Here is a 10,058-nt window from a genome sequence, read left to right as displayed (position 1 = left end):
AAAAAAAAAAAAAAAACGTTGAGAGAATGTGCAGAGATGCGTATCCAGGGATAGAGGCCACTTAGTGGCGATTATCAGGTCAAGCAGCCTAGGGTGTCCCCTGCCTCCCAGCAGGGGAGTGACAGCTGGGGCCTGCTCTGGCTCCATCCGCCATTAATTAAAATTTGACACAAAGATGAATGCACTGGGGCAGCTTTTATTAGAGACTTCTGGAATGCCAGTGTTGGCATGGTCTCTAGAGACTGAGCCTGCCAGTCTCATTATATAAGTGGGGAAACTGAGACCTTGAGAGAGGCAAGAACCAGCCTAAGGCTCTTCAAAGGCACCTTTGGCTGTGGAGTCAAGGAGTCCAAGTGACTCCCTGGCCAAGCCTCTTTCCTCTGCTCTGGGATCTCTCACATATGGGACAACTTTAATTAACTTATTATCCCATTCAGCTTGTCACTGATTCTCAGGCCCCCAGCAAAGGGCTACAGCTAAAGCTCCCTTTGTACAACCTCTGTCTGGCCCCAGGGGGCTGATGGGATAAGGACAAAGACTGAGGATCCCAGGGCAGCTGAGTTTGACCACCTCTTTCCAGGTTCCAGGCCAGACAGGACTCTGAGCTTGGGAACCGGCAGCTCCAGGCATCTTGCCTGTAGTAGTCTGTGTCTAGATGTCCCTCAAAGCCTCATCTGGTTATAGGTGGGGATTTTTCAGAGGTGGCTGGATCTAGAGTGTGTGACCCTGGGATTGATTCATGGAGCAGTGCTAGGCTCAAACACACTAAGATTAAGGGTGTGAGTGCTACCCGCCCTAAGTAGTCTAGACAAGATAAAGTGATGGAAAGACACTGTTAATGTCCTTCATTGCTTTTGCTACCTTGTGGGCACCATAAACTGCTCTCTGTGATGCTCCTCTGCCCGGCCATGCTGCCTTGGAGCTAGCCCATTATGGACTGAAACACTGACAAACTGAGAGCCAAATAAACCTTCCTCCTCTAACTTGTGGGTGTTAGGTATTCTGTCTCAGCAACAAGAAAAGTACTTAAGACATTGCCTTTGCCTTTTTCACTGGAGGGGGTGGGAATATCACCCATCAGTGATCCCAACCCCTCAATTTGCAAAGTGTTATTTGAGATCTGAACTGAGATTTCCATCCTCCCCAGTGGGAGGGGTCTATTCTTTGAAAAAAAATGCTTCTATTTTTCTTTAAACCAAACCGAATTCCTTGTGAGAATATTGACACAGTGCCTCAGTGCACAGGGCCAAAATGAAGTTCTCAGCCCCTCTCCCGCAGCACTAGCCACCCGGAGTTGCTGTTTGCTGTCAAAGCTGTGAGACTCCTCCTCCCCAGCACGTTTGGGCCTGTGGCATTTGTCCTGTGGTCACCATCTGCCTTCCTTCTAAGGGAGCTTCAGGGGAGCAGGGCAGCAGGAGAGAAGAGGTCAGCGAGCGATCCTCCCCTCTGCAGCTTGTTTCAGGCAGCCAGCCAATTAGGGCCAGCATCTTGCTGGTTGGGTGCCTCACACCAACTGGAAAAACATGCCCCTCTGGGCAGGCAGTGTAGTGTCAGGCACTCCTCCTTCAGGCCTGCCTTAACATCCAAAGGGTCTCCCTCCTCTGTCCCTGTGTCCCATGTGTCCACGGTGCTGTCGCTGTTTCTGCCAGACTCCCACCATCCCAACCTGGAAGTCCAGCTGCCCCTGCCACCTCACTAGTCTCCCTGCTCCTTTCTATCCCTCCAACACCGCCACTCCACCCCACCCCAGCTGCTGCTGCCAGATACAGTGTTGTCTTAGGCAAAGTAGCTTCTATCCCTTCTAGGCCAAGCTCCTCAACTACTTCCTCCTGTTTGATGTCAAAGCCATGCTCAGGGAGCATTTAAGGACTTTAACTGTCCACAAGCTCCACCCCAGTGGGCTTGGGTATGAATCCTGCTCAGTCATTCACCACTTGTGAGGCTGTAGGCAATCCAGTTGACCTCATATCTCTAAACTTCCTTATCTGGAAGATGGGTATGATGTGGGTAATAACAGTATCTATCTACTGGATTGTAGTGAGGAGTATGAGGCAATTTGGGTCAAAGAGCTTGGGCCCCTGCAGGCAGGAGAGAGCTTAAAGGCAGAACACTTAGGGGCTCCCTGAGATAACCTGAGTCTCTACTTTTCTGTAAAATGAGGGCCCTAATGACTCCACAGCAGGCCATGATTAAAGAATACATGAGAGGGGGCTGGGAAGATAGCTCAGTAGAATAAGCACTTGCCTGGCAAGCTCAAAGGCCTGAATTCAATCCCTGGTTCCGGAAAAAAAAAAAAAAGAATGCATGACAAATCTTGCCTGATGCCTGGAGTACCTTAGGTACTTGATAAACCTTAGAGAAGTGAAAAAAGAGGTTGCCTCCCTCCTCAGGTGGGTGATAAGATAGAACACTTCCCAGGTCTTCCTACAGGACTGCTGCTGGCTTACTGCTGGAGCCGGGTGAGACCTCGTGAGAGGCAAAGGGTACATGGCTACAGTCTGATGCACACTGGGCATGGGAGGCTGGGCCCTCACTCTGACACCCAATCGCCTTACCTGTGAAGTGGGGGATAACTACTACATCATAAGCCTATTGTGAGACTGAAATAACGTAGCATATGGAAAGCCCGTTATGCAGAATATGGAACGTACAGTTCCCCATCTGCAGTAGAAGCAATTTAGAGCTGTGGGTCAGGCCACTGACTTCAGACTACAACTGATCTAGGTCACATCTGGGTTCTCCCCTTTCTCAGCAGACCCACTGAAGTCTAGCCAGTCACTCAAAATTGCTTAGTCTTGGTTTCCTCCTCTATAAAATGGAGATCATAATCGTCCTGCTTCATAGGATGTGGAAGGAAATTCAGCCTATGCAAATATTCAAATATATATATATATATATATATATATATATATATATATATATATATTTGGTACAGGGAATCAAACTCAGAACCTTGCACTTGCCAGGCAAGCACTTTGCAGCTGAGACATATCCTATATCCTTGTCCTGTCAATATATAGACAGTATTTTTAAAGATAATATTATTCTTTAAGGAGAGAGCCTAGGTCTTCAACTGCCAAATTCCTTCTCCCAACTCCCCTGTTTAGTTCTGACATATATACAGCTGGCACTCAATAAACCTTTCTCAATGAAGAAATCCTTAGTTTTCAGCAACTTTACATCATTATGGACAATCAGTCCTGGCAGGACTCTTGAAGATCATTTATTCCAACGACCCTATTATACAGATGGAAAAACCAAGGCCAAGAGCATGGAAGGCACAGTAGCTAGACTTAAGTTTGAGGCGATCCACCAAGAAGCTGGCACTCATGCTCACCAGATAGCCCTTTCTTTGAAGTTGCTGCAAAATGCAGGCAATTTCTCCCGAGACAGGGACACCTGCTGTGGCCTCCCCAGAATCTCCATAGCCTGGAACCTGTTCCTCCCACCTCCCTGGACTTGCCTCAGGCCCCACCTAGCTAGCTGCCCAGCCTGGCTCAGCCTGGCCCAGCCTGGCCCAGCCTGGCCCTGCTCCCCCGCCCCAACTGCTCTGCAGCCTAGGCCGGGTGGTCTGTAATTGCTTCCTGTCCTCACAAGCTCTGTTTGTTTGCTCTGTGGCTGCTTCCTAACACCCCAGCACACCGGAGGTGCTGACCAGCAGCAAGGGACTGCTCTCAGATGTTGGGCCAGCCCTCCCTAGACCCACCACCTGGAGCCCAGGAACCCAGCAAGACCCTGGAGACAACCCCCCCTTCAGCAATTCCATTCCCCTAACTTCCACCCCCCCACCCCACACACACACCAGCAGCTGGTCTTGTCCGGAGCTGAGAAAAAAGCCAAAAAATCAACAGGTGGTAGTCCACAATGAAGCCCTAGTAGGCCTTGAGTTGAAGAGGACACGAAGGACCCCTCCCCCAGCCCACTCCCACTCCCAGCCATAGCCCAGTAGAACTTAGGCAGAAGGTCCAAACATAAGGCCCCATTCCAGGGCTTTGAAATGTTTGAGGCTGGAATGTTTGAGGGGAAGGGAGGGATTACTAAAATTGTTCCTGAACATCTCTGAGGCAAAGATAAAAAAAGTCAATGTAGCAAAACAAAAGACCCAGGGTTCAAACCGGGCACTCTGGGTAGGATATTGAAGCAAGTGTTTTAGGGTTTCTCAGCTTTCATTCATTTTCTTATCTGTACAATGTGGCTAGCACACTAACACCCATCTCAGGGTTGCCTTGAGGTTAAAGGGAACCCTTGGCAAATACTAACTATAAGTCTTCTGGGTGAGGTAGATCAGGTGACCACCCACCACCCTGGTTTACTTGGGCCTAAGGAGTTTCTCAGAATGTGGACATTTCAGTGCACACACCTGGATAGTACTAAGAAAACTGAGCTAAAGTTGTCACACTAAGAGTTAGTGTCAAGCCAGGTGTGATGCCACAGGCCTGTAATCCCAGCTACTGGGGAGGAAAAAGGAAGAGGATTGCAAGTTCAAGATCAGCCTCCCTCAAAATAAAAAATAAAAAAAGGGATGGAGCTCAGTGTGAAGGCCTGGGGTTCAACCCCTAGTACTGAAAAACAAACAAGTAAATAAAAGCATTGCTGCCAGATGCTTAGCTACATATTGTTCCCAAAAGTAGGTGCCACAGCCAACTTCTGAAGACACTCTTGACTCTCCACCTAACTCCATAGTCCATGCTGCTAACAGGCAGGGAGCGGCCCAACTGCCCTCTCCTTGGAGCCCCTGGCCTCAGGCTCACACTGCCCCTCCTCAGCCCCAGAGGAAAGCGCTGTCAGCAGAATTCCTCACGTCCTGCTGCTTGGGCCATGTTTATCCAGCCCAGCAAACCTCCCCAGAAGTGCCTTGCAGCAGCCTCAGGAACATATTCAGAGCAAGAGAGGGATGACCACTTGACTGGGGCCACACCCCTCCAGTGAGGGAGGCCTGAGGGACAGTCAGTCCAAGCTGGAGAAAGAGAGGAAAGTGTGAACTCGGAGACGAAGGGTGATGGGGCAGAGGCCAGGAGGGTGCTCCTCAGGAGAAACAAGATGGTGATGGAGCAAGGAGCCAGAGGTGAGCAGGCCAGACCTGAGGCTGAGATGGGAAACCAGACCACGAAGCACAGGGCCATGTGGGAGATGACAAACCAATACAGAAGGAGGCAGAAATGAGAGAAAAGGAGGGGGGCAGCTACACGAGTGGGGGCAGGAGCAGCAGTGGGGAGACAAAAGCAGGAGTGGGGTGGTTGTGGCATGGAGGGGGAGGAAGCCAGAGGCAGCAGGGAGGCTGAGGGGCGGGCAGGACAGGGGCGGCTGCAGCGCCCCCACCACGTGCACAAAGCCAGCCCAGCCCAGCCAGGCTGTTTGCAGAAGGAAGCCAGCTCTGTGGTCAGGGCGCCCCAGGCCCGGCGGCGGCCACCCCCTGCACTTAATGAGATTCTTGTTCAGAGCTGCGGGAGATGGGGCCAGGCTGCAGAGGCCCCACAGCGCCTCTGCTCTCACCCGAAGGAGGCCTGGGCCAAGGCTGGGGCTCTGGCCGCTGAAGGGGCCATGCAGGAAAGCAGCCAGACAAAGACTAGCCGTGGATGCTGCCAGGCGTCGAAAACAGAGGGCACGGTGGTAGCGGAGGGGCCTTGTGCCCTCTGTCAAAGCTCTGGGCAGGAGGGTGAGAGGGAAAGTGCTGGGGGCCTGCCGGCAGAAAGGAGGCTAAGGTTCTATTATTGGTTCTGTCCCCCACCTTTCTGGGTATCCTCAAATAGGTGCTCTCTATTCTGTCTAGACCTGTTTCCCCATTTGCTCCAGATGGAGCAAACTCAGACAGGTGGGGAGTACGGAGAAACCAAGAGCATGTCCTGTCTCAGGGGACAGTTGCCACTCAGCTCCAGCTGTCTGTGGCCCTGTGGATGTGGGCCTAAGATTATGAAATCTTCAGAGTTCTTTTAGAAGTTATAAATCTGGATTTTTATGTAAAAATCTCCTGAATTTTAAATGATGGCAGCTAATTTCTTCTTATGTAGGCACTGTGTGAGCCAAAGAAAATACTTTGAAGGTTTTAAGTGGCCCATAAGGTACCTGTTTATGGCACTCTCTAAGGCCCACATCAGCTCTGACGAGCGCCACATGTATAGCTCCACCGACCTCCTGAGCCAAGTGCAAACCTCACCCAGATGCCATGGCCTTGGAGAGCAGGCTTCCCAATGGTCTGCTTATTGGCTCATGATCACGCTCCCCATCCACCTACCTAAACCCGGAAGGCTTTCTTCAGGAAACACATTCTGCATAGGCCCGGGCCATGCGATGTCATGCAAAGCCACAGCAATTCTGCTGTTTGTGCCCAGGCCCTGGCCAGTGGGAGGCAATACCCCAGAACCAGATCCACCCTGAATGCTGTCCTTCCTCTGGCACTCCCATTCCGGGCCACCTCCCGGTTGTGGCAGGAATGAGAAGGGGAGGAGGAATGAAGAGGGAGGGGGCGGAGTGTCCTGGTGAGTGCTGAGAATGGGCCTTCCCCAGACCTTTTCATCCCCACCCTTCCCACTCCACAGCCCACGAAGGCCAGCCAAGCATGACAAGGGTTAATTGGATACCCCCAGCTGGAATCATAGAATCATGGGGCTGGAACGGACCTTGGAGGTAATCCGTCAGGAGGAGAGGAGAGATTTTAATTACCCAATTCAGCTGGATTGGAAGCACCCCAGCTCCCACCCCCAACCAAGTTGGTAGAGGAGGAGAGGGTCAGAGGGCTGCCAGGCTAAGAGTCCCTGAAGGGTAGAGCCTGATTGTATGGGTCACACTATGAACAGCACTATCCCCACTTTATAAAGCCTGGCTTCGGGATGGGCACACAGCCTTTGGTTGAATGACTGGCCAACAAGCAGAGTGACAGGACCCTGAACCAGGAGGGAAATGACCAGGGCTCTAGGACAAGCTCCATTTAAGGTTGCATAGCTAGGTAGAAGCTGCACTGAGCCCTTTTGTGGAGGGCTCAAGCAGGAGCCTCAAGCACATCCAGGAGGGAGAAGCCAACCACTGGGCTCTCATGGCAGCAGACCTTGAGCCTCTTGACTCCCTAGTCCAGCCTGTGCTGCCCACTCTCCTGAGCTCCATTCACAGTACGACACTATACAAGAAAGCTTCTCCCGGCTATTTGGAGAGGATGAGCTGAAAAGGCAGTGAGAAGACACAGGAAGGACTTCCTAGAAGTGAAACTTCCCAGAAAGGTAGGCAGACTCTGGAGTCTCCTACCGTGGCAACCTGGAAGCCGTGTGGAGGGGGAGAGAGTAACCTTAGAGCTAGACAAGGACAGAATGATTGGCATTTCCACCTGTGTCTCTAACCTCAGAGCTCAGTACTGGGAGAAAGTGATTCTCAGCATTGGGAAGGTGTCAACCCATCAATTCCTGCCTACTAGTCAGGAGCTATGGAGCCAAGGAATGCTCGCAGCCCAGGGGGAGACTGCTGGTTAGACATAGCTACTCAGCGTCACTGCAGCCTTTGTTCCCAGCAGCCACTCCAGGGGCAGAGTCCAGAGGAGGTCAACCTGGTTTCACTCTGTGGACCCCGAAGTTAAAGCTGGCTCCTCTGCTCAGAGCCCAAGATGGATCGGGGACTAGGCCAAAGGACAATAAAGGGGCTTGAGGTGGGGCAGGGCCATTGGGGGAGCCACATGTCTCCACACCCAGGCAGAGGAAAGTGACAAAGGCATAGAACTCTCTTCAGAACTGTCAATATTACTTTAAAGGGTGTTCATGGTTCCTTTATTCTTCACTTTAAATGTCCTGAGGGTGTAATAACATTTTTAAGTGGCATCTTCTATGGGGAAGTTCCCATTGGCTACAGGCCCAGTCTATGCCATTTCCACCCCAGCCCCTTTCCTATAGCCCAGCAGGGAGAGTAAAACTTGATCTCACTGGTAGTCCCCCTTGATATCAATCCTCCATCTTTTCTGCTGCAACACCAGCTCACTTTCTTCCTACCCTGCCCCAAATGGAAATGAAGTCCTCTTTGGCCCCTGAAATGAATAAAGCTTCAATTAAAAAATGAGTGTTGTTCAGGAGGTAATCCCGGCACCTTGCCACCCATCATTCCCTGCCCCAGCTCTCTCCATCACGTTCCCTCTTTGGAACTGGCCTGGGCTATGGGGATTAAAGGAAAAGCAGAGGATGAGTCAGGCTGAGTGGACCCAAGGAAAGTGAGGAGGGGTGGAGCTGGGTGGCCCTGGGGCTGAGTCATAGTAAACCTAAACCACTGGCTGTTTGAGCCCAGATTATAAATTGTTAATCGGTTTGGGGCTTACACATCCACTAATGAATTTCTCTCTATTCCCAGAAGGTCTGTCTGTCCAGAGCCATAAGCCTCCCTGGCAGAGGGCCAAGCAAGGAGCTCCTGGGGCTGGGGAAAGCTCTCTGGATCCTCCAGGCCTGCTCCTCCTAGTCCCCTTTCTTCCACTTTGCTTGCAGGAGAAGGGGAACAGAGAGGTTTGGGCCAGCTGGGGGGGTCACAGGACCTCAGAGCTTAAGGATTCTGTAAAAGGATGGAAGAGAAACACCTCCCCTAGCCTAATGTGTAATAGTAGGTGATTGGTTCACAAGCCTTATTCTCTTTTTCTGCCTCTCATTACCCAGAGAAATAGGCCTAGCCACTCTCAGAATCTAAGAGAGAAGGATCACAAATGGCAGCACAGGTCTGCGGGTGCTGCACATGGGTCAAGTACTTTTCCAGCATGTGCCAGGCTCTGAGTTTCATCCCCACACTGATGGGGAAAAAAAGAGGATGAATGAATTTGGGTGAGAAATGAAAAGCTTCCTGTTTAGGCCTGTGAACCTAGAAGGCTATAGAAACTCTGACCTTTAGGTTTTATTTTTAATGTCAACAGTTCCTGTTGCCACCTGCCTGCAGCCCTAGAGGCAGGGTCTACTTGGATAGAGTACCCTGCTTAGTGCATCTTGTGGACTAAGGACAATGGCGTTGCATAGTAAGGGAGGTCCCATGTCACTGCCACTGGAAGTAGACCTATTGCAGTATCTATATATAGGTGGCCATAGCCATCAGGACCTTGAGCCATGGCTCTGCCAGCTGCTGTAACACTCTTCCCTCACTCTGCCTGCCACCATACAGAGCTGTGGTTCTGGTACTAAATGTGCAGGGTATGGGGTGAGATTCAAAAAAAAACTAAGATAGAGTCCACAGAGTGCTTGCGTGTCGGCAGAGGGAGGCCAAAGGGGATCAACTGAAGGGCAGAGTGTGTTCCAGGAAGGACGCCCCAGCAGGCCAATCAGTGCTTCCTTGTGGGACCTTCAACCAGAGCCACAGCTGCAAAGGTGTTGCAGATTCACCTGTCAGTGCTGCTGGCACTGAGCTCCCTACCTAAACTTTGTTATGCACTGGTTAAAATAATTTTCAACTCTGCAGCTTAAAATCACTTCTCATGGTTCATTTCTCTTCTGACACTCTAAAGGTTCCATAAGTTCAAGACCTTGCTGGGAAGTTCATCCTTCTATCTAACCCATGTCTTATGTATCCTTTGGTTCTACCTACCCATAATATCCAGAGAAGCTAGAGCAGAATGGACCTTCACATTGTACCTGGTGATGTAGAAATGGTGGGCAGTGAGAACTGATTCTTCTCTCTCAGCCTCCGTGTCTTCATTTGTACAATGAGAAGACCTGGATTCAACATTTTCCAAGTGCTCACTCATAGTTAAGTTCCTCTTGCTTACTGTGGAACAGATAAGTACCAATCTTCATGGGTGGTGGTACAGTAGAAAAGATCTGGCAGGGGGCCAGGGAGATGGCTCAGTGGAATAAGCACTTCCCTGGCAAGCGCAAGGACCTGAGTTCAATCCCCGGTTCCAAAAAAAAAAAAAAAAAAAGAAAAGAAAAGATCTGGCAGACGGTGTCAAGGACTGTAACCCTATTGCTTGGAGGGGCTATGGTTTTCCCTTGCAGCCTGTTACTGACTAGCTGCATGACCTCGAGTAAATGGCTTGATCCACCTGAACTCAGTCTTGCCATCTACAGCATGGGATGAGAGTTGGCAAGAAGCCACATTAGATATAGTCTCTATCT

At 50.8% G+C, this 10,058-nt stretch overlaps 1 long non-coding RNA gene across 1 annotated transcript; it reads left to right on the top strand.

The window, feature by feature from the left end:
- The first annotated feature begins 4,940 nt into the window (after positions 1 to 4,940).
- Positions 4,941 to 9,740, top strand: LOC111813581. The gene is made up of 3 exons (XR_002818798.1): positions 4,941 to 5,065; positions 6,537 to 6,624; positions 8,320 to 9,740. It is a non-coding gene; the product is annotated as an uncharacterized LOC111813581 (long non-coding RNA).
- Positions 9,741 to 10,058: the final 318 nt, after the last annotated feature.

This window comes from Octodon degus, unplaced genomic scaffold, assembly GCF_000260255.1.
Source record: "Octodon degus isolate 3935 unplaced genomic scaffold, OctDeg1.0 scaffold00201, whole genome shotgun sequence".
NCBI classification, from domain to species: domain Eukaryota; kingdom Metazoa; phylum Chordata; class Mammalia; order Rodentia; family Octodontidae; genus Octodon; species Octodon degus.
Note: the sequence above shows the minus strand (reverse complement) of the source record. Positions and strands in the feature narration are given on the sequence as shown.